This window comes from Hyperolius riggenbachi, chromosome 6, assembly GCF_040937935.1.
Source record: "Hyperolius riggenbachi isolate aHypRig1 chromosome 6, aHypRig1.pri, whole genome shotgun sequence".
In the NCBI taxonomy this organism is placed as follows: Eukaryota; Metazoa; Chordata; class Amphibia; order Anura; family Hyperoliidae; genus Hyperolius; species Hyperolius riggenbachi.
The window spans coordinates 317,164,394-317,188,792 of NC_090651.1; the positions used below are offsets into that span (position 1 = coordinate 317,164,394).

Here is a 24,399-nt window from a genome sequence, read left to right on the forward strand (position 1 = left end):
ATTTTTGCCCTGACAAAGATGACCGGGCCGTTACATGAACCTTAAGCGTGTTATAGGATAATCCCATATCTAAACCCGCTTGGAGAAAATCCAGTATATTAGTTACTGAAGGTGTCAAAGGGTCAAACATGCATTTTGTAGCAAAGTCTATAAACTTTAACCAAATTTTCTTATATGCAGTGTTTGTAGATGTTTTTCTTGACTTAAGTAGAGTCTGTACCACAGCACTTGAACATCCTAGTTTTAAAGTGAACCGAGCACCTTTTTTTCACTCAGGACATTTCTATAGCACATGAAAAATGTATGCCGACTATCTGTTTCATTATTAAAATAAACTTTAATTTTACCTTGTATTTTACATTCAAAGTTGTTAAATTGGCCTGTTTGAGCAGACCTGCCGACCGTCCCCATCCGCAGAAAGTTCAGTAACCTCTAATTGTTTTATTGCGCTAATTACCAAGAGGTAAACCATGCCTTTCATCAGCAAAGAGGGTGAATAATTAGGAGTGTGTTTTCAAAGCATGGCTTTCTGCGGATGGGGACGGTCGGCAGGTCTGCTCAAACAGGCCAATTTAACAACTTTGAATGTAAAATACAAGGTACAATTAAAGTTTATTTTAATAATGAAACAGATAGTCGGCATACATTTTTCATGTGCTATAGAAATGTCCTGAGTGAAAAAAAGGTGCTCGGTTCACTTTAAGAGCCTTTCCCCTTCAATATCCACGCAGCCAAGTGTAACTTGTGCGGAGCAGGATGGCATATCGTTCCCTGAGACAAGAGGGTTGATGAATTCTGAAGAAATATTGGTTTTGTCTGTGCCAGTTGTAACAGGAGGGGAAACCAAACCCTGTTCGGCCAGTAAGGAAGTACTGCCAGTACTGTAGCTCTCTCTTCCATCAACTTGTGCAGAAACCGGAAGATCAACGGGACTGGAGGAAAAGCATACAGGAGATGAGACGGCCACGGCTGGAGAAGAGCATCTACTGCCAACGCTGTAGGACATGGGTTCCGTGAGAAGAAGAGTGGAAGCTTGTGATTCTGAGTTGAAGCAAATAAGTCCAACGTTGGATTCCCCAACTTGCGTGTCAACTGAAAGAAGACTTTCTGGTCCAAAGACCATTCGTTGTTGTTTAGTGTATTTCTTGATAGATAATCCGCCTTCACGTTGAGATGCCCCGGCACATAGACTGCTCTGAGATCTGAGAGATTCTTCTCTGCCCAGGCAAGAAGAGATGCTACCTCCTGGGATAGGATTCTGCTGTGCGTTCCTCCCTGGTTCTGAACATAAGCCACTGTCGTTGTGTTGTCCTAATTGACACACACGGCTTTCCCCTTCAGAAGATGAGCGAAGGCTTGCAAGGCTAGTCGGACTGCTCGTAATTCTAAGAGATTGGAATTCTTTGAGGCAGGCTGAGATGGCCAACGGGCTTGTACCACTTGATTTTGGTACCACGCGCCCCAACCGAAAAGGCTGGCATCTGTTGTCACGAACTCCCACTATATTGGAAGTAAGGAGAAACCTGTTAGGAGATGTTTCTCTTCCGACCACCAGAGTAGGGACTCCTTCATCGATTGGGATATCACAATTCTCTGCTGTAAGTCTTGTTTGTTCCACTGGAGTAGAAATGGTAATTGGAAACCCCTCATGTGGCAATGAGCCCACCTGATCATCGGAATTGTCGCTGCCAATGTACCTAGAAGTTGTAAGCATTCTATGGCCGACATTTGCTGGACTGAAAGGGTCTTCAATATCCACTGAGCAATAGAGGGAATCTTCGCATGAGGCAGTGAAACCGTGTTGTTCAGTGTGTTGAAGTATGCTCCTAGATACACCATCTGTCTGCACGGAACTAATTGGCTCTTCTGATGATTTATAATCCAACCAATTTCTTCCAATACTTGTAAGGCAGTTTGGGTTTGTTGAGATAGGGACCGACAGGAGTTCGACAGGATTAATATGTCGTCCAAATAATGAAACATTCTGATCTCCCTTTCTCTGAGTATTGCTATGGTCGCTTGAAGAACTTTGGAAAATGTTCTGGGTGAAGTTGAAAGTCTGAATGGAAGAGCTCTGAATTGCAGATGTATATCTTGGAGAACAAACCTGAGGTAAGACTGATAACGAGGATGTATGGGAATGTGGAAGTAGGCGTCTTTCAAGTCGATTGACGTCATATAATCGTTAGGCTGTACAGACAGAATGATGGATTGTAAGGACTCCATTTTGAACCTCGGAAGCAGAATGTGCTTGTTCAACTTCTTCAGATCTATTACAGGCTGCCAATCTTCCGTTTTTTTGGCCACTAAAAAGAGAGGTGAGTAAACACCCAGTGGTGTAGCTAAGGAGCTGTGGGCCCCGATGAAAGTTTTACAATGGGGCCCCCCAAGCACTCTATATATAACAATTGATACGGCATACCAAAATCTGCCAATGGCAACTACAGTGTCAGAGGTGCAAGAAGGGGATGGGGAACAGTTTGTTTATGATTACCACTGTTCAAAGTATCTATAGAAGTGATTATTATGAGCACAGGACTAGAGTTGAGCTGAAATTTTCGTAATTTCGCATTACTATAATTACGCATGCGAAATTTGCGATTACGATGTGAAATTAGCGTAGCGAAATTGGCATTAAAATCGTAATTGAAAATACCGTAAGCGTAATTTTCAACGCGAAATTTCGCGTTTCGTTCATGCCTTAATTTCGCATTAAACACTACCGTAATTTCGCGTTAAACCGTAACGCTCCGTATAATATAAAAAAGCCGCCAACTTTAAGGGTTAATAGCAAAGCCCCCTTAAATGCTAAGAGCCTCAAATTTGGAGAATATATTAAGGAGATCAGGAGGAATAAGAGGAAATTTTTTTTTTTCAAAAAGACCTTATAGTTTTTGAGAAAATCGATGTTAAAGTTTCAAAGGAAAAATGTAAACATTTAAAAACCCGCCGACTTTAACGGTTAATAGCAAAGCCTGCTTTTTTTTTTCAAAAAGACCTTATAGTTTTTGAGAAAATCGATTTTTAAGTTTCAAGGGCGAAAATGTCTTTTAAATGCGGAAAATGTCAGTTTTTTTTGCACAGGTAACAATAGTGTATTATTTTCATAGATTCCCCCAAGTGGGAAGAGTTTTACTTACTTCGTTCTGAGTGTGGGAAATATAAAAAAAAAACGACGTGGGGTCCCCCCTCCCAGACCTCTTTAACCCCTTGTCCCCCATGCAGGCTGGGATAGCCAGAATGCGGAGCACCGGCCGCGTGGGGCTCCGCACCCTGACTATACCAGCCCGCATGGTCCATGGATTGGGGGGTCTCGGAAGGGGAGGGGCAGCCAAGCTTTCCCCTCCCCCTCCGAGCCCTTGTCCAATCCAAGGACAAGGGGCTCTTCTCCACCTCCGATGGGCGGTGGAGGTGGAGGCCGCGATTTCCTGGGGGGGAGGTTCATGGTGGAATCTGGGAGTCCCCTTTAAAAAGGGGTCCCCCAGATGCCCACCCCCCCTCCCAGGAGAAATGAGTATAGAGGTACTTGTACCCCTTACCCATTTCCTTTAAGAGTTAAAAGTAAATAAACACACAGACACTTAGAAAAAGTATTTTAATTGAACAAAAAACATAACCACGAAAAAAGTCCTTTAATATTCTTAATTAACCATTAATACTTACCTGTCCCTTTAAATAAATGATCCCTCGCAATATCCTCGGAAATGTTCTATCAGTTACAATGTAACAAAGTTATTACAATGTAACAACTTTGTTACATTGTAACTACGCCGCACCCGACGCCACTCGCCGCTCAGCCGCCGCATACGCGTCCGTGCAGGACGCTAAGTCCCCGCAGCTCCCGCTGTCCACCCCGCCCACATCTGTCACCCACATGTCACCCACATGTGGGTGACATGTGGGTGACATGTGGGAGAGGCGGGGAGGGCAGCGGAGCCGGCGGGGACTTAGCGTCCTGCACGGACCCGACAGAGCTCTGAGCTATATAGCTCAGAGCTCTCTAAGCATCTTTGTATTTGGGCTCCAAGGAGCCCCATTGGTCCTTAGCAGACCAATGGGGTTCCTTCAAATCAGAAGGAACCCCATTGGTCTGCTAAGGACCAATGGGGCTCCTTGGAGCCCAAATACAAAGATGCTTTCGAGAGCTCTGAGCTATAGCTCAGAGCTCTGTCGGGTCCTGCAGCACAGACGCGGCGGCGGCGGTGAGTGACGTCGGGTGCGGCGTAGTTACAATGTAACAAAGTTGTTACATTGTAATAACTTTGTTACATTGCAACTGATAGAACATTTCCGAGGATATTGCGTGGGATCATTTATTTAAAGGGACAGGTAAGTATTAATGGTTAATTAAGAATATTAAAGGACTTTTTTCGTGGTTATGTTTTTTGTTCAATTAAAATACTTTTTCTATGTGTTTGTGTGTTTATTTACTTTTAACTCTTAAAGGAAATGGGTAAGGGGTACAAGTACCTCTATACTCATTTCTCCTGGGAGGGGGGGTGGGCATCTGGGGGACCCCTTTTTAAAGGGGACTCCCAGATTCCACCATGAACCTCCCCCCCAGGAAATCGCGGCCTCCACCTCCACCGCCCATCGGAGGTGGAGAAGAGCCCCTTGTCCTTGGATTGGACAAGGGCTCGGAGGGGGAGGGGAAAGCTTGGCTGCCCCTCCCCTTCCGAGACCCCCCAATCCATGGACCATGCGGGCTGGTATAGTCAGGGTGCGGAGCCCCACGCGGCCGGTGCTCCGCATTCTGGCTATCCCAGCCTGCATGGGGGACAAGGGGTTAAAGAGGTCTGGGAGGGGGGACCCCACGTCGTTTTTTTTATATTTCCCACACTCAGAACGAAGTAAGTAAAACTCTTCCCACTTGGGGGAATCTATGAAAATAATACACTATTGTTACCTGTGCAAAAAAACCTGACATTTTCCGCATTTAAAAGACATTTTCGCCCTTGAAACTTAAAAATCGATTTTCTCAAAAACTATAAGGTCTTTTTGAAATTTTTTTTTTCCTCTTATTCCCACTGATCCCCTTAATATACCCTGGGAATTTGGTGTTCCTAAACTTTAAGCAGGCTTTGCTATTAACCGTTAAAGTCGGCGGGTTTTTAAATGTTTACATTTTTCCTTTGAAACTTTAACATCGATTTTCTCAAAAACTATAAGGTCTTTTTGAAAAAAATTTTTTTCCTCTTATTCCTCCTGATCTCCTTAATATATTCTCCAAATTTGAGGCTCTTAGCATTTAAGGGGGCTTTGCTATTAACCCTTAAAGTCGGCGGCTTTTTTATATTATACGGAGCGTTACGGTTTAACGCGAAATTACGGTAGCGTTTAATGCGAAATTAATGATACGACTGTAATGCGAAAATTACGCGAAAATTACGCTTAAGCGAAATTTAGCGAAATCCTTCTTCATTACGATTATGTACTTACGGCCATAATCGTAATTACACTAATTACGCGAAATTTCGCAAAATCGTAATTAGGTCATTACGCTCATCTCTACACAGGACCAATAGAGAGATAATACTGTACTTGAGGGAGGGCCCTTCGGGGCCCCTCTGGCCCAAGGGCCCCGATGCGGTCGCTACCTCTGCAACCCCTATTGCTACGCCCCTGTAAACACCTTTGCCTTTTTGAGAGGGAGGTATCTCCTGTACTGCATCCTGGCAGACCAGTAGCTTTATGTATTCTATTAAACATTTTCTTTTTTGTTTTGCAGATGGAAGACGAGTAGGTACATATATATTTCCTGGAGGAGTCTTGAATCTCCATCGATGTCCCTTGCTGATGGTCGACACGACCTAAGGATTTGAAACCCTGTCCGCCCACACTCGAGCGAAGGCCGTAAGCCTTGCTCCAACCGAAAGAGTGTGGGCGGACAGGGGCTCAAAAGGACTTACCCTGAGTCGGACGAGCAGCAGAAGCGGTTTTGACTGCTTTGGCTAGGCCTGTCTGAGATGACTGCCACTTCCTTTGGTATTCTTTACCAGGTTTATAAGAGCGTACCCCTTTAAACTTTTGAAACTGCGTCTGCGGTTTTTGGACATATTTCTGTTTCCTAAACTGCCTATCCTGAGGAATCTGGCCAGACTTTCCTCCTGTCGTTTTGGAAATAGCATTATCAAGTTTTTCTCCAAAGAGAAATTTTCCATTAAAAGGAATTTTAACCCAATTTTGTTTCGATAAATTATCGGCTTTCCACGGCTTTAACCAGAGAGCTCTCCTGGTAGTAATAGAAGATAACATGGCTCTTGATGACGCCCTGACTCCATCGATGGTTGCCTCGCCAACGAAATCCGAAGCTATTTTCAGATCTTCTAAAGCGGAAACTACTTGATCTATTTCTGCTCCTGATTTTACTGCCTCCACTATATTGTTTGTCCAAATCCTCATTGCCCTTGAAAGAGAAGTTAATGCAATTGATGTTTTGCAAGCTGCTCCCAAGAATAAATACGTCTTCTTTAATTCGCATTCCATTTTACGGTCCAGAACATCCTGGAATGACACCGAGTTTTCCATAGGGAGTGTAACGTGCTTTGCTAAACTAGCAATAGAGGCATCAACTAAGGGAGCTGTCTGAAGAGATTCTGCATCAGCTTCTTTAAACGGATAGAGCTTTGCCCATTTATTGGTGAAGGGAGACTTGTTTTCAATTTTATTCCACTCTTCATCAATTATGCCTTTAATTTCTTTCATTAATGGGAAAGAAGGACCCGATTTTGTAAGGTGAGGATAATACTTTCCTACTTCTTTAATGGATTCTTCGGGATCTGACCATTGTAACGCTTCCTTAACCACTTGCCGACCGCACGCTTATACCGTGCGTCGGCAAAGTGGCAGCTGCAGGACCAGCGACGCAGTACTGCGTCGCCAGCTGCAGGCTGATTAATCAGGAAGCAGCCGCTCGCGCGAGCGGCTGCTTCCTGTCAAATCACGGCGGGGGGCTCCGTGAATAGCCTGCGGGCCGCCGATGGTGGCTCGCAGGCTAAATGTAAACACAAGCGGAAATAATCCGCTTTGTTTACATTGTACGGCGCTGCTGCGCAGCAGCGCCGTAAGGCAGATCGGCGATCCCCGGCCAATCAGCGGACGGGGATCGCCGCCATGTGACAGGGGACGTCCTGTCACAGGCTGCACAGGACGGATAGCGTCCTGTGCAGCCCCGATCACCAGGGGGCCAGGTAGGAGAGGGGGGAAGCGGAATTTCGCCGCGGAGGGGGTCTTTGAGGTGCCAGGCAGGAGAGATCGGACCCCCCCAGCACATCATCCCCCTAGTGGGGAAAAAAGGGGGGTGATCTGATCTCTCTGCCTGGTGTTTGATCTGTGCTGGGGGCTGTAGAGCCCACCCAGCACAGATCACATAATTCAATGCTGTTTCTTAAGGGGGGGTAAAGGGTGGGTCCTCAAGTGGTTAATTGCGGTTACCAAGGAATCTACTAATGAGAACTGAAAGTTAATTGGTTCCTCAGAATCAGAGGCTGAATCTGCCGAAGGGTTTTGCTGCACAGAAGAATCCTCCAGCACATGCTCCACAGGACGGAGTATATCACCTTGATTAGAAGAAGAAGGTACACCAGGAAGTTGTGAGGCTAGCTCTTCTCTTACGGCTTGCTTAATCAGATCCAAGACTTTTGAAGAGTCTTCAGCGCTAGATGATGACTTCTCTTCGAAGCATCGTTCACAAACGATTTTATCTGGCAGGGATTTCCTTCCGCACATCCAGCAAGATCCGTTCTTAGGTCCTGGTGGTGAAGGATTCCGAAAGCGAGGAGAAGGACTTCTTCTAGATCGAGATCTAGACCTGTAGTAGGATCTATATGATGGTGATCTTTGATCCCGTCTCCTTGATTTACTTCTACTTCTACTCTTCCTTGATGATCGGTACTGTGAAGATCGCCAATCTTCTTTGTGCTTAGGTCTAGAAGGGCTAAAGGGGAATACTAATTAGTACCCACACAGTCACAAGACCCTCCTTTTTTTTTTTTAAATGCTCACACTTTTACCTGCGAGCTTTTGCTTGGCCTGAACGACCCATAACAGAAGAATAGTCGAGCTGCAAGAAGAAAAAATAGAATTAGAGAATAGAAAAACTATTTGATATATATATATATATATATATATATATACACACACAAATGTATATGTATATACATACAGCTCCCTTTAAAACTTCTTTTTTTTTTTTTTAAACATTTTTTTTTTTTAATTTTTTTTTTTTCAAATAGACTTTTTTTTAAAAAAAAAAAACATACCTTCCCACAGAAGGTAATGCTATTACAGCGTTTCCAGGCTTTCCAGGCTGCAGAGCTTGGTGAAAAGCAGCCTCTCGCTCTGGAAGCGCTGTTTAAATACCTATAGGAGAGAGTGGGCATGCTCAGGACGCATTTGCCCAAAACTAAGATGGCCGCCGCTGTTTCTGAGGGCGAAACAGGGGCGGAGCGAAGGCGGATCTCAGGGAAAATAGAAAAACCCCTCTAGTCTCGCGCGGCTGCGCGAGAAGAAGGACCCGAAGGATCAGGGAAACCACAGTTCCCTCTCACCGCGGCGTGTACCGCCAGCCGAGACGCCATGCCGCCTCAGGGAGCCAGATCAACCCGGCCATCACAGACCACCCAGCAGGTACAGTATAGCGCAAGTCGCCATGCTATTAAAGGTATACAGGCCAGTTTAAAGTAAGAAGACAGGAAGCACAAGCAGATGCAGCAAAATAAAAAACCTGTATTTAACAGGTTAACAAAACCACCGGGACTATTAACCGGGATCTCAAGAGGAGCATTTAGCACCTATCTGAGACTTCTGCAGGGAAAGGGATAAACCCTGCAGGAAATAAGAAAGAAAAAAGGGATAGCAAAAAAATAGTGTCCAAGAGGAGGGGAGGACAAAGGAAAAAGAATGGTGGGTACATGTTCTAACGAAAAACTTATAGTTATGGTGTCCAATGGGGTTAGGGGGCGGGGCCAGAACCCACAGTATAGTATGCTGCCATGGAAGCACCAGGGAAATATATATATATATATATATATATATATATATATATAAAAACAGATAGTGCAATAAAAGTTCCAACTGGCATATTAGGATATAAAATACGGATGTAAACGTAATCACGCTAATAAAATCAGGGGCGTAGCAATAGGGGGTGCAGAGGTAGCGACCGCATCGGGGCCCCTTGGGCCAGAGGGGCCCCAAAGGGTCCTCCCTCAATTACAGTATTAGCTCTCTATTGGTCCTGTGCTCATAATAATCACTTCTATAGATACTTTGAATAGTGGTAATCATTAACAAACTGCTCTCCATCCCCTTCTTGCATCTCTGACACTGTAGTTGCCATTGGAAGGTTTTGGTGCGTCGTGTCAATTGTTATGTATAGAGTGCTTGGGGGGCCCTATTGTAAAACTTGCATCGGGGCCCATAGCTCCTTAGCTACGCCACTGAATAAAATGATAAGGCTAAGCGTAGCAAGAATCACAAACATACAAAAACCAATTATAGAAATATAAATATATATTGAAATAAAATAAATAAAAAGAAGTAAGGACTCGAACATAGACACAGACCGATAAAAGAGGCGACTAGGTTAAAATTAATATTGATGCAATATGATCAGTGTATTTTTTCTAGTTGTTCGTTGAGTCCCTCTGGAATGAGGGTCCTCAGTATTTGTATCCAGAACATTTCTCTCGCTTTCAGTATTTCAAAAGCATTGTGCTGTAGATGGTTAATGGATTCTATAAGTGTTATCTGGAATAAAGTGGGGTCATTGTGGTTTATTAGCGTGATTATGTTTACATCCGTATTTTATATCCTAATGTGCCAGTTGGAACTTTTATTGCACTATCTGTTTATTTGTATATGTATATATATATATATATATTTATGATATTGTTGTATTAGAGATTCAGCTATATGATATTGAGTGCATAAAATTGTATAACAGTGGTTCATATAATGAGATCTAGGAACCTGAAATGTATTTCATGAATTATTGTTATCTAGTCAACCAATGGTGTTTTTACTCTGCTTTTATCTCTCTTACTCTTTTGCATCCCAACGCGTCCATATATCAGTGCTGGTCGTAATGGAAAAATCTACGCTTACGGATCATTCCGCGTAATTTTACGCATTACGCAATTACGGTTACGGCGCAGGAAATTATCTACGGTACATCACTGTAATTACGCGTAAACTTACGAAGTTATGCGTAAGGATACCGTAACCTTACTCATTGAACTTCGCATCTCCGCGTAGCTATCGTAGCCGTATGCGTAACATTATGCTCGCATGCGGATTTTCTTTACGCGTTAGCCGTGAGTGTACCGCGCATGTGCGCACCGGATTGCCAACGATGCGTATGGTGTAGCCGGCAAGCGTACAACCTTCCGTATCTGCTCTGTAACTACTGCGCACGCGCATGCGTACTTTGCCTCCGTACGCGTACGTACACGCGTACGTCACAAGCGGAAGTTTTGATTGGCTGATGCGTAGAGACAGGAAGTTGGCCAGAGCAGGCACCGGCAAACGCGTGGAGAGGACGCATCACACGCATCACACACACAGCACTGCCAGTCTGCCATCAAGATGCCTCCCAAAATCCCCCTCAGGATGAAAGTCATGCTGATTGAGGTAAGCAATCTATTAACAGAATGTATAGTTTTTGGCTACTGTTTCTGACTGCATTTCTCTAATCTTTATATGTCCCATCATGTAAAAGGATATCATAGGTGTTGTAGTAGAGAATTGTTTTTAGTTTATCTCTGTAACTTTGCATTTGTAGCAGTACTGTTAATAGTAGAGTGAGACATATTCACTACAGTGACCTGTTTTTTCTGTTTCCAACCTGGGACAAGTGAAGGTGGGGGGTGGGCTGTGGACGGCTGGGGAGGGGGTCGCAGCGCGCCGGAAAACGGGCCTGGGGGGCGTGTGCGGCGCGCATAGTGCGGGGCGCACTATGCGCGCCGCACACGCCCCCCAGGCCCGTTTGTTTTCTGCTAAAATGTGGCCTAAATTGCGTTTGTTTTCTGCTAAAATTTGGCCTAAATTGCGTTTGTTTTCTGCTACAATGTCTATATTTGCTGCTTTGGGGTTACGGTTACGCTCCGCCCATACAATGTCATGACCACGCCCGTTTTTTGGCGCCCCGCCAAAAAATGAGTGTGGTCATGACATTGTATGGGCGGAGCGTAACCATAACCCCAAAGCAGCAAATATAGACATTTTAGCAGAAAACAAACGCAATTTAGGCCAAATTTTGGCAGAAAACAAACGCAATTTAGGCCACATTTTAGCAGAAAACAAACGCACTTTGGGCCACATTTCAGCAGAAAATGAACGCACTTTGGGCTGCATTTCAGCAGAAAATAAACGCAATTTGGGCCACATTTCAGCAGAAAGTAAACGCAATTTGGGCCATATTTTAGCAGAAAACAAACTCAATTTGGGCCACATTTTAGCAGGGAAAAAAAATCGCAATTTGGACCACATTTCAGGCAAGCATCACGCAAGGCCTTTCAGCCCGCACGTCATCCCCAATCCAACCAAAAACAGTATTGCCAGGCACAACAGCCAGTAGAGGAGAATTGAGAATCCAGGTGAGAGGTGTCTACCATATTAAGGGGGCATTCTGCCTATTTATGTGAAATCCTGTCTATTTATGTGCCTCATGACTGCTGAATTTGTCTTGTTGGGGGCCTCATGATTGCTGAATTCGTCTTGTTGAAGGCCTCACGATTTTTTGGGGGCCTCAAGATTGCTGAATGTCTTGTTGGGGGCCTCATGATTTGTTGGGGGCCTCATGATTGCTGAATTTGTCTTGTTGGGGGCATCATGATTGCTGAATTTGTCTTGTTGGGGGTCTCAAGATTGCTGAATGTGTCTTGTTGGGAGCCTGATGATTTCTTGGGGGCCTCATGATTGCTACATTTGTCTTGTTGGGGGCCTCTGGGAAAAGCTGAATCATTATCCTATGAGACAATAGCATTAAACCTACATTTTTGCTTTTTAAAACGGAAAATAAAACTGTGAGTTTCTAAAAAACGAATACATTTTTCAGGAGTAGGATGAAAGAAATTGTTTATCTTCACAGTTTATTTGCAACTTGGATTTTCAATAATGTTCATGTATGAGTTAAAACGTTTGTATGAAGTTTTAAATTGCTGTTGCCACTTTGCGATAGATAAATTGACTTTTGGGTTGCAGTTTGGGCACTCGGCCTCCAAAAGTTTCGCCACCACTGTCCTAATCTAATGTCCCACATTGCTAAGTAAACGAAAATTTGTCGCCACCGATGGCCACACCCACATTCTGGTCCATGGCCGCACCCATTTTTGGGGGCGGCGCGTACGTGCGCCGCACAACATAACCCTCAGGTTTTTCGGCGCACACATCTTCTCTAAAATTTGCGGCGCACCACTTCTTCCCTGCCTTTTTGCACCCCCCCCCCCCTGGAAAATTTTGTGCGGACGCCCATGGCTATGAACTGGCACAAAGTCTATAGACGCCGCGGCCAGTTCATGGAATCCATTCAATTATATATTTGATGCTTGCTGTCACAGGATCTTCTCTGTCAGTCCAATCACACATGAAATGAAATGATGTAGTTATTATGGCTAGCAATGTCAGCAGTTATAGGTGGCACTAGTCATCGTTGATCCCTAGTATCTGCCCGAAGTCATAGTTGGTTGCTTCCCACAATTTTTGAAAACTGTCATTATGAATAATATTATAATCTTTTACATTATGCTGTAAGTAAGAAGATTCTTAATTAATGAAGGTATAATACAGTGGTCATTAATACTGTAATATTTCTTTTCCAGGAATTTACAAGAGGCCGTTATGACCTCACCACCGCGAGGGAGAAACGGGACGTGGTGAGAAGGGGACAGGGGATCCTGAGGGCCGAGTACCGGCGGGACCTCACCACCAAGCAGGTCCAAATGCTCTGGAGCGACCTAAAGAGGAGGGACCAGGACCTGCTCAGGCGGGTGGTTGCTCAAATTGGATGTAAGTCAGCAAACTATTAGTTTATGTATGTCTATTTTGGGTTTTATATGCTGTATGTATTTATCCTAAAAAATAATTCCATGGGCTGAATACTATAGAGTTGTGCAGTATGTACAGTTAAAGTATATATCCGTAAGGTATTCACAGTGCAGCACTTTTCCCACATTTTGTTTTGTTAGGGGCTTATTCCAAAATGGGTTAAAACATATTATTTTGTGCTCCTGTGTGGGCATAGTGATGATATTTGTGCAATATGTACTGATTATACTGCATTCATGCAAATAAAGTTATTAAAAAAAATGGGCCCCTAGGCTTAACATTGGTTTTTGATAACCACTGATGATCAATTTATTTTTTTTTTTTTTTAGAAAAATTTGATAGGTGCTGTCGTCCATCTGGACCCTATATCCTCTCCAGGCCCTAGGCAAGTGGCTAGGTTTGCCTTGTGGATGGTCCGGCTTTGTTGCACAGCAATTTTTTTTAAAGATCTCTCCAGAGCTATTCAATCGTATTGAAGCCTAAAGCCCCGTCTACACCATAAGAGGTTGTAGCGATCCGGCGGCTCGATTAGCCGCCGGATCGCCTCCTGCGCGTACCCGCCGCGTCCCCGCTCGCCGCGCGTGCGCCGCATTCGATTCCCCGCTCGTGCCCGCTCGTCCCCGCCGGCGCCGCTTATCTTCTGCTCGATTCCCTGCCATTGTCCCCTAGCGGGGAGCGAGCAGGGAATCGGCGGAAGCAAGATCCGTCCTGTCGGATCTTATCAATCGAGCCGCATCAGCGGCTCGATTGATAAGGATCATCGGAGCCTCATCTACCCGTGTAGATGAGGCTTAAGCTCTTGCTGGGCCACTCAAGGACATACACAGAGTTGTCTCGGAGCCACACCATTGATATCTTGACTGTGTGCCCAGGGTCGTATTCCTACTACAAGATGAACCATTGCCCCAGTCTGCGTTCCAAGTGCTCTCTTTAAAGTGATCCTTAAGCCTGTAAAAAAAAAAAAAGATTTTGACTCAACTGTGGCTTCCCTGAGCCCCCTGCAGTCGATCGGTGCCCTCGCCGCCTCGCTCAGATCCTCCTGGACCCCACGGCGACCACTTCCGGTTTCGCTGTCAGGAACCGACAGGCATTGGGAACGCGAGTGATTCTTCGTGTTCCCAGCAAAAATATCTCCCCCTATGCTACTATTACGTCCCGGAGGCCGCAATAGCCGCAAAGGATCACTTTAAAGCCTATCCTAGTTTTATTTTACTGTATTGAAGAGTCATATTCTTTCATGTATAATAAATACATTAAAGGAATAAGAATATGATTTTTTGTTCTGTGTTTAGAGTAAGGTCCTTATCAAAGTTCACTTGAAAATAGAAATAAAAGTAATTGTAGTTCAAACAATAAAGTTATTACTTTGTATCCATTTTATCATATATTTTGATTAAATTGTATTATTCATTACTCCTTACTACAGCTGCAAGTGGTGCCCGCACTGCCCGGCCCCGGGGATCCTCTGCACCCAGGCCTCCTTCTTCGTCAAGGGCCTCCTCACCTGGCCCCAGCCATCATAGCCAGAGGGCTTATCTTAGTCAAGCCAGGACACCGCTTTATGGTAAAATTCTCTTACTGTATGATTAACATTGCATACTATGGAAAAGCAAGTAAATGCTATGTTATATGTATTACATTACAGGTTCTTAATTTTAGGGATGATCAATGAGATTGAAATATGTACAAGTTGATGGATTGCTGGGTTTACCTATTTTGCACATTTTTTTTCTACAGTTCCTCTATCAACATATACGAGGCTGAGGGGCCAGGTGAGGAGGCTGACGAAGACCAAGAGGAGGCATGAGCGGGAAATCCGCATACTAAAGCAGCAGATGCTGGAGATGCGCCAGCATATGGCGAATGTGGAGGAGGAGGTCCGCCAATTGAAGGGGACAGGGGGTAGGGTGGACTGAGGGGTTTTTTGTTGTTTTTTTTTTTTGTTTATTATTGTTGAACATTTTTACTGCTGGCAGGTGATGTGGCTGCTGCATGGTTTTTTGGCAGTTGGAAACAGCTGTAAACAGCTATTTTCCACAATGCAGCAAGGTTCACAGACAGGAAAAAAATCGACTCAGCAGCACTTAAAAGGCCTGGTGTTTCTTTAACAGTTTCACAGCATCAGAACTTTGTTTCTCTTATACAAGCCTCATTTTTAGCTGTACAGAAGAAAACTGCCCGGGCATTTTTCCCCTGAATCCGGGCAAAGCATGATGGGATTTCTGATGTTGTTGTTCTCGTTCTGCTGTTTTGGTGCAATTTTTTTTTTTTTTTAACATTTTGAATTTGACATTTGAAGCCTAGGGTGTGCAGCTGGGAGGGGTGATCAGGACACAGGACAGTTGGAACTGTGTCTCCTGCTCCCTGTCACCTCCTTTCAACCAAAAAGATGGCTGCCCCCATGACAAAGATGGCTGTCCCCATGAATCACAAACATTTGACTGTTCTTTTAAAACAGGGTGGGTAAGAGATTATATTACCTATCTATTCTAATTAACATAACTAATGTAACTTAATGACAGTATATTTGTTTAGGCTGAAGTTCCCCTTTAAGAAAAAAAAAAAGAAAAGAAAAACTTTTCACAAAAAAATAATTTTTTTTCTTAAAAAAGGATAAGTTTCTTCTCTTTTGTTGTACGATCTCTGACACTGACACATTGTGTTGGACTAAATAATCGCAAAAGAAATGCAATGACATTGTTAATACAATGCATTTCAAAAACATATATTTATGCAGAATACTTAGTTGTATGTGTCACATTGCTTGTGTGATGCAATCCCTTAATTTTGTAGATCTTCTTCTGTGTCCAACACAAAGCACCAGTGTGCAAAATAGACATTTAAAGTGTAAAGAGTATATGTAGCAATTATTCATTGCTTTTTAGTTCTCTTTTACAGCGCATGCAGGTTCAGGCTACTCTACTTTCTTCCTCCCCTCCTCTCTGTGGCACGCGTCATAGTGCACGGAACTATGATGCGATGCAGAGAGTCGGAAAATAATTCGAGGAGACAGAGACTGCGCATGCGCTGTAAGGACCCACAGACATCATTTTTCATGTTTCAGCTCTACTTTCTGTAGGAGCCATGTTTTCAATAGCATTGAGAGTGGGCATACCGGGATGGAGAGGGATTAAGAGAGGAAGTGTATACACTTCATATACACTTGGGTATACTTAAAGGGACTCCAAGATCAAATTAAACGCAAAATGTGAACTTACCCGGGCTTTGCTGTAGCCCAGTGCTGGTCTGTAGTTCCCACGACGTACCTCCATGTCTTCTCCCAATGCCTCTTCAGAAATGGTTGGCCGGCGGATCCTGGCGACACTCGGGCCGATTGTCGGGCTCCTTCTTCCGCATACATCACGCGTAACGTCATTACGGCGTCCGGCGTCACAGTACGGCGCATGCGTGGTTTAATCGCGCATGCGCCGTACTGTCACGCCGGCCACCGTGATGACGCGAGGCGGCCGGCGTAATGACGTTACGCGTGATGTATGCGGAAGAAGGAGCCCGACACTCGGCCCGAGTGTCGCCAGGATCCGCCGGCCAACTACAGACCAACACTGGGCTACAGCAAAGCCCGGGTAAGTTCACATTTTGCGTTTAATTTGATCTTGGAGTCCCTTTAAAAACATACCCTGTGCCCCTGCTCAGTGTCCCTTTCAGGGGTTATTTCTTTAGGGTGGGGGAGAAGAATTTGGGCCTGGTTTGCAGGCATTACAAAATACTTACCGAGCCTCCAGCGGCGTTTTGTAGCCTTCCTGAAGCTCCTAGCATGCTCCTATTGGCTTTCCGACGTACTCTGTTCACGGCAGCAGGCGTATCACTCGACTCTAGGCAGGTCAGGTAACACGCCGGCTTCCATGCAAGGAGGATGGCAGAAAGCCGCTAGGAGTTTCAGGAGGGCTGAAAGATGTTGCTGGAGGTTTCAGTGAATATTTTGGAGCAGGTTTGCGTTTTTTTCTGCTGGTGGTTCAAGTAAGCAACCGACAAGCACATGAATACGGCTTCAAGTGATCACAGCTGGTGGATATTGGGGACATATGTATATACAGTATATGTATAAATAAAATATATATATATATATATATATATATATATATATATATAGATATAGATATAGATATAGATATATATATAGATATATATATAGATATATATATATATATATGCATCTGATAATAAATCTCCATGCATGTATATCTGATACACATATAAATAGAGGTAGCCAGACCTCTCCATCCAGTTAAATATAGGTAGCCAGACCTAATCCCCCACCCTCCCAAGTAATTCATAGGTACCCAGACCTCTCCCATCTCCCCCCAGTAATTCATAGGTAGCCAGACCTCTCCCCTTTCCCCCCAGTAATTCATAGGTAGCCAGACCTCTCCCCTCTCCCCCCCCCCCCCAGTGATTCATAGGTAGCCAGACCTCTACCCTCTCCCCCCAGTAATTCATAGGTACCCAGACCTCTCCCCTCTCCCCCCAGTAATTCATAGGTAGCCAGACCTCTCCCCTTTCCCCCCAGTAATTCATAGGTAGCCAGACCTCTCCCCTTTCCCCCCAGTAATTCATAGGTAGCCAGACCTCTCCCCTCTCCCCCCCCCAGTGATTCATAGGTAGCCAGACCTCTACCCTCTCCCCCCAGTAATTCATAGGTAGCCAGACCTCTCCCCTCTCCCCCCCCCCCCCCCAGTGATTCATAGGTAGCCAGACCTCTACCCTCTCCCCCCAGTAATTCATAGGTAGCCAGACCTCTCCCCTCTCCCCCCCCCCCCCCAGTGATTCATAAGTAGCCAGACCTCTACCCTCTCCCCCCAGTAATTCATAGGTACCCAGACCTCTCCCCTCTCCCCCCAGCAATTCATAGGTAGCCAGACCTCTCCCCTCCCCCCCCCCCCCAGTGATTCATAGGTAGCCAGACCTCTACCCTCTCCCCCCAGTAATTCATAGGTAGCCAGACCTCTGCCCTCTCCCCCCCCCCCCCAGTGATTCATAGGTAGCCAGACCTCTACCCTCTCCCCCCAGTAATTCATAGGTAGCCAGACCTCTCCCCTTTCCCCCCAGTAATTCATAGGTAGCCAGACCTCTACCCTCTCCCCCCAGTAATTCATAGGTACCCAGACCTCTCCCCTCTCCCCCCAGTAATTCATAGGTAGCCAGACCTCTCCCCTTTCCCCCCAGTAGTTCATAGGTAGCCAGACCTCTCCCCTTCCCCCCAGTAATCCATAGGTAACCAGACCTGAACCCCTTCCACCCTCCCCCCAGTAAATCATAGGTAACCAGACCTGAACCCCTTCCACCCTCCCCCCAGAAATCCATAGGTAACCAGACCTGAACCCCTTCCACCCTCCCCCCAGAAATTCATAGGTAACCAGACCTGAACCCCTTCCACCGTCCCCCCAGTAAATCATAGGTAACCAGACCTGAACCCCTTACAACGCTCCCCCCAGTAGTTCATAGGTAGCCAGACCTCTCCCCTTCCCCCCAGTAATCCATAGGTAACCAGACCTGAACCCCTTCCACCCTCCCCCCAGAAATTCATAGGTAACCAGACCTGAACCCCTTCCACCCTCCCCCCAGTAAATCATAGGTAACCAGACCTGAACCCCTTCCACCCTCCCCCCAGAAATCCATAGGTAACCAGACCTGAACCCCTTCCACCCTCCCCCCAGAAATTCATAGGTAACCAGACCTGAACCCCTTCCACCCTCCCCCCAGTAAATCATAGGTAACCAGACCTGAACCCCTTCCACCCTCCCCCCAGAAATTCATAGGTAACCAGACCTGAACCCCTTCCACCCTCCCCCCAGTAAATCATAGGTAACCAGACCTGAACCCCTTCCACGCTCCCCCCAGTAGTTCATAGGTAGCCAGACCTCTCCCCCTTCCCCCCAGTAATCCATAGGTAACCAGACCTGAACCCCTTCCACCCTCCCCCCAGAAATTCATAGGTAACCAGACCTGAACCCCTTCCACCCTCCCCCCAGAAATTCATAGGTAACCAGACCTGATCCCCTTCCACCCTCCCCCCAGTAAATCATAGGTAACCAGACCTGAACCCCTTCCACCCTCCCCCCAAAAATTCATAGGTAACCAGACCTGAACCCCTTCCACCCTCCCCCCAGTAAATCATAGGTAACCAGACCTGAACCCCTTCCACCCTCCCCCCAGAAATTCAGTTTCAGTATATTTTATTTTTTTTGGGAGTGCTCCATGACAGTGGGAACACTACTATCTATAATCAAAAGAAGGTGGTACATTATAATAAAAAGTGTGGAGTACCCTAACGGTGGGGACACCCAAGAAATTGAACTGGAACAGGAGAGTATTTTTTTTTTTTTTTTGTGGAGTGCTCCCTGACAGTGGGAACACAGCTATCTATAATCAAAAGAAGGTGGTACATTATAATAAAAAGTGTGGAGTACCCTAACGGTCGGGACACCCAAGAAATTGAACAGGAACAGGTGATTTTTTTTTTTTTTTTTTTTTTTTTGTGGAGTGCTCCCTGACAGTGGGAACACAGCTATCTATAATCAAGAGAAGGTGGTAAATTATTTAAAAAAAGTGCGGTGCACCCCTAACGGTGGGGACACCAAGAAACTGAACAAGAAAAAGGTGAGTTTTTTTTTTTAAGTCAGCAGAAGCCTTTTTGGTGGCAGGTAGTAGGCAAAGTCCTAGCTTGTGGCCCTGAGAGGAGCAGCGGCTCAGTCATATAGTAAGTTGACCATCACCCTCAGTAAGCCCAAGCCATTTGGTGGCAGGTAGTAGGCAAAGTCCTAGCTTGTGGCCCTGAGAGGAGCTGCGGCTCAGTCATATAGTAAGTTGACCATCACCCTCAGTAAGCCAAAGCCATTTTGGTGGCAGGTAGTAGGCAAAGTCCTAGCTTGTGGCCCTGAGAGGAGCAGCGGCTCAGTCATATAGTAAGTTGACCATCACCCTCAGTAAGCCAAAGCCATTTTGGGTGGCAGGTAGTAGGCAAAGTCCTAGCTTGTGGCCCTGAGAGGAGCAGCGGCTCAGTCATATAGTAAGTTGACCATCACCCTCAGTAAGCCAAAGCCATTTTGGTGGCAGGTAGTAGGCAAAGTCCTAGCTTGTGGCCCTGAGAGGAGCAGCGGCTCAGTCATATAGTAAGTTGACCATCACCCTCAGTAAGCCCAAGCCATTTTGGTGGCAGGTAGTAGGGCAAAGTCCTAGCTTGTGGCCCTTGAGAGGAGCAGCGGCTCAGTCATATAGTAAGTTGACCATCACCCTCAGTCAGCCCAAGACATTTTGGTGGCAGGTAGTAGGCAAAGTCACCGGAAAGGTGGAAGACCAATAAACAAAACAGCAGCAACATCAGGGACAACAGTAAACATAGCAGGACATAGCAGTGCTCCATGAGGGTAGGAACACTGAAATACTTTTGCAGCAGGAGCAGAAAAAAATGAAATTGTGCAGTGCACTGTAACGATGTGAGCAACGATATCAATAAAAGGTTTTTTTTTTGGGGGGGGGGGGGTTTAACCATAGAGCTCCATAAAAGTGGGAAGACTGCTGTACCTTTGAATCAAATTGTGCAGTGCACAATAATGTTGGGAACACAACTGAACATTAAATATTTAATGTTATCTTATAGACACATAGGTATATCAGAGGGAGTTGAAAGCGATCTCATTCAGTTTCTGTCTCTGAGGGCAGGGGCTGAGTATTCACCATCAATCCAGGACTGATTCATTTTTAAGAAGGTCAGTCTGTTCACTGAATCTGTAGACAAACAGGATCGCTTTTCAGTAACCACCCCACCTGCCGCACTGAATGCACGCTCAGAAATGACGCTGGAAGCCGGGCATGACAGAAGTTGAAGCGCATACTGCGCCAGCTCGGGACAGGTTTCCAGTCTGGCGGACCAAAATTCCATAGGGTCCTCTGTGCGCATACTGTCAGATGCACCAAGTGACCCCATGTAATCACTGACCATGCGGCTCACCCGCTGGTGAAAACTTCCTTCTACTGTTCTTGTTGTTATTGTTGGACGCTCAGAGAAGTAAAAGTTTCTCATTGCTCCAAAAAGGTCTCCAGGAAGAATGGGTCTGCTAGGCTCAGCTACTTGCTGGGTGCGATGAGTGGGGATAGCTGTGATCTCAGACTGTGGAAAGGCCTCCTGCACATGACGTATTAGGGCCTGCTGCAGCTCCCGCATCCTCTCCTCCTGCCGGCTTGCTGGAATGAACTGACCCAGTTTCCCCTTGCATCGAGGGTCTAAAAGGGCGGTCAACCAGTAGTCATCCCTCTCCTTAATGTTTTGGATCCGGGGATCTCTGCGTAAGCATTTCAACATATGAACAGCCATGGGGAAGAGATGAGCCTGCGCCTCCAAATCATCCGGTCTGCTCAACACATCAAAATCCTCTGACTGCTGCTGCTGCTCGTCCTGCCTTCCAATGTCTACCCACCCATGAACCACAGATGCCGCACTGGCCTGCTCTCCCTCCTCACAATGGTCAGGCACCTCAAGTAAGTCCCGCGTGAAAGTAAGCTCCTCCTCCTCATGTGCCTGAGTTTGGGTGGCTTGGAGCAAGCTTTGTTGTTCAAGCTCATCAAGCGCATCCTCCCCAGCTGCCATCAGGCTACTCAGACTCTCGTCCAGCATGTACACAAGAGGGATCACTTCGCTGATACAGACTTGTGCCCCACTTACGAATGTTGTAGCCTGATCGAATGGGGACAAGACACGGCAGACTTGATACATCAGCCGCCACTCTTCCTGGGTGAATCGGGCAGGTGCGCCCTGGGTGCCATGTCCTCCTCGGAGGTACTCTGCAACCGCCTTTTTCTGCTCGCACAACCTATTCAGCATGCGAAGTGTGGAGTTCCACCGTGTTGCACTGTCTGCAATGAGCCTATGGGGGGGCAGGCCATGTTTCTCCTGCAATTTAGACAGCGAATCTTTGGCATTTGAAGAATAACGTAACTTCGATACAACTCTTCTTGCATGCTGCACCACATCACTCAAACCTGGGTAGGTGCGTATAAAGCGCTGCACCACCAGGTTGAGTATGTGGGCAAAACATGGCACATGGGGGATGTTGCCCTGATTCAGGGCGGCAATCAGATTTGCTGCGTTGTCACATACAACATGACCAGCCTGGAGTCTTCTTGGGGTCAGCCACTTCTGCACCTGTCCGTTGATAATGGCCAGGACATTTGGTGCAGTAAGTCTCTGCTGCTCAACGCTGACTAAGCCCAGAACCGCCTGACAGCGTCGATGTACCTCTCTGCTGTGGCCAGTTCCACGGGCACGCTTACTGGGGGCCTCAGCTGTAGCGGTTGCGACATGACTAGAGGCAAGTGTGGAACTGTTCCCCTTGACACCACGGGGCGGCGCAACCAGCTCATTGGCCGCCCCAGGACTGGAACCCTCCTGTTGACATTGGAGGGTGACCCAATGTGCCGTAAAGGACATATAACGTCCCTGGCCATGACTGCTGGTCCAGCAATCCGTCGTGAGATGTACCCTGTTGCCTACAGAATAGTCAAGGGACAGGGTCACATTATCCACAGTGTGGCGATACAGGTCAGGTATTGCTGTCCTAGCAAAAAAATGGCGGCTGGGGATCCGCCATTCTGGTATGCCAAACCTCAGCAGCTCGCGAATGGCTGTACCCTCCTCTACAAGACTGTAGGGCAATAACTGCTGGACCATAGCCTGTGACAGCAGCCCATTCAGCCTCCGGATCCTGCTGTGATGGGAAGGCAGTGGCTTTGTCGACCTTATCGACTCAGTAATTAAGGGCTGGGTGCTGTGAGCCACTGACGAGAAACGTGCAATTGAGGTAGCTGACATGTGGCCTCTACTGCCAGACTGTGTTGCGGAGTGAAGGCAGGGGGAAGGGGTGCCGATGTCAGAACCTGAATGGGAAGAAGGATGGGGCACTGTGCGGGGTCTTTTACCCATTGCTTCCTGAACAAGCTGATTTTCTCTCTTATGCTTTTTTATGTGGGAGAGTGGTCCACCTGTGCCCGCTCTTGACAAGTCCTTCCCTAAACGCACCTTATGACCACAAATGTTGCATATGGCAATGTGGGGATCAGATTCATCAACGGGATCAGATTCATCAACGGTAAAGTACTTCCAAACTGGGGCTTTCTTAGATGATTTTTTAACTGTTTTTTCAGTCTCAGGCACAACAATTTGGGAGAGGGTGCTTTCAGATGCAGGCTCAGGCTGTGGCTGCTGCCTCGTTTGAAAAAGCCTACCAGAGGAGCCACTGCTTCCACTAGGTCTCACGGTATGCTGATGCAGCCTCTGCGGCTCTGAATCATCTGAGCTGGCATCATCGTGATGTTCAGGCGGAGCATAGTCCCTATCCAGATCATCGTTAGTGTTGGCCGAACATCTAGCTGTTCGGGTTCGGGCCGAACAGGCCGAACATGGCCGCGATGTTCGGGTGTTCGACCCGAACTCCGAACATAATGGAAGTCAATGGGGACCCGAACTTTTGTGGTTTGTAAAGCCTCCTTACATGCTACATACCCCAAATTTACAGGGTATGTGCACCTTGGGAGTGGGTACAAGAGGAAAAATTTTTTTAGCAAAAAGAGCTTATAGTTTTTGAGAAAATCGATTTTAAAGTTTCAAAGGGAAAACTGTCTTTTAAATGCGGGAAATGTCTGTTTTCTTTGCACAGGTAACATGCTTTTTGTCGGCATGCAGTCATAAATGTAATACATATAAGAGGTTCCAGGAAAAGGGACCGGTAATGCTAACCCAGCAGCAGCACACGTGATGGAACAGGAGGAGGGTGGCGCAGGAGGAGAAGGCCACGCTTTGAGACACAACAACCCAGGCCTTGCATGAGGACAAGAAGCGTGCGGATAGCATGCTTTGTACCACCATGCAGTCATAAATGTAATAAAGATAAGTGGTTCAATAAACAGGGACCACGCGGCAACGCTAACCCAGCAGCAGCACACGTGATGGAACAGGAGGAGGCGCAGGAGGAGAAGGCCACGCTTTGTGAGACACAACAACCCAGGCCTTGCATGAGGACAAAAAGCGTGCGGATAGCATGCTTTGTACCGCCATGTAGTCATAAATGTAATAAAGATAAGAGGTTCAATAAACAGGGACCACGCGGCAACGCTAACCCAGCAGCAGCAGCAGCAGCAGCACACGTGATGGAACAGGAGGAGGCGCAGGAGGAGAAGGCCACGCTTTGTGAGACACAACAACCCAGGCCTTGCATGAGGACAAAAAGCGTGCGGATAGCATGCTTTGTACCGCCATGTAGTCATAAATGTAATAAAGATAAGAGGTTCCATAAACAGGGACCGGCAACAGTAACCCAGCAGCAGCAGCAGCAGCAGCAG

General features: G+C 46.3%; 1 protein-coding gene across 3 annotated transcripts in view; it reads left to right on the forward strand.

Annotated features, from left to right (window-relative positions):
* LOC137522865 (galactoside alpha-(1,2)-fucosyltransferase 2-like) overlaps positions 1–24,399 on the forward strand; it is a 158,133-nt gene that overhangs the window by 87,160 nt on the left and 46,574 nt on the right. Inside the window, exons 2-3 of one of the 3 annotated variants that reach the window (XR_011022464.1) lie at positions 12,822–13,008; positions 14,474–14,605. The exons of the other annotated variants lie outside the window; for them this stretch is intronic. The gene's annotated coding sequence lies outside the window, so the exon portion shown is untranslated. Of the gene's footprint in view, positions 1–12,821; positions 13,009–14,473; positions 14,606–24,399 lie in introns of those variants that run through there. 3 annotated transcript variants of the gene reach the window in all.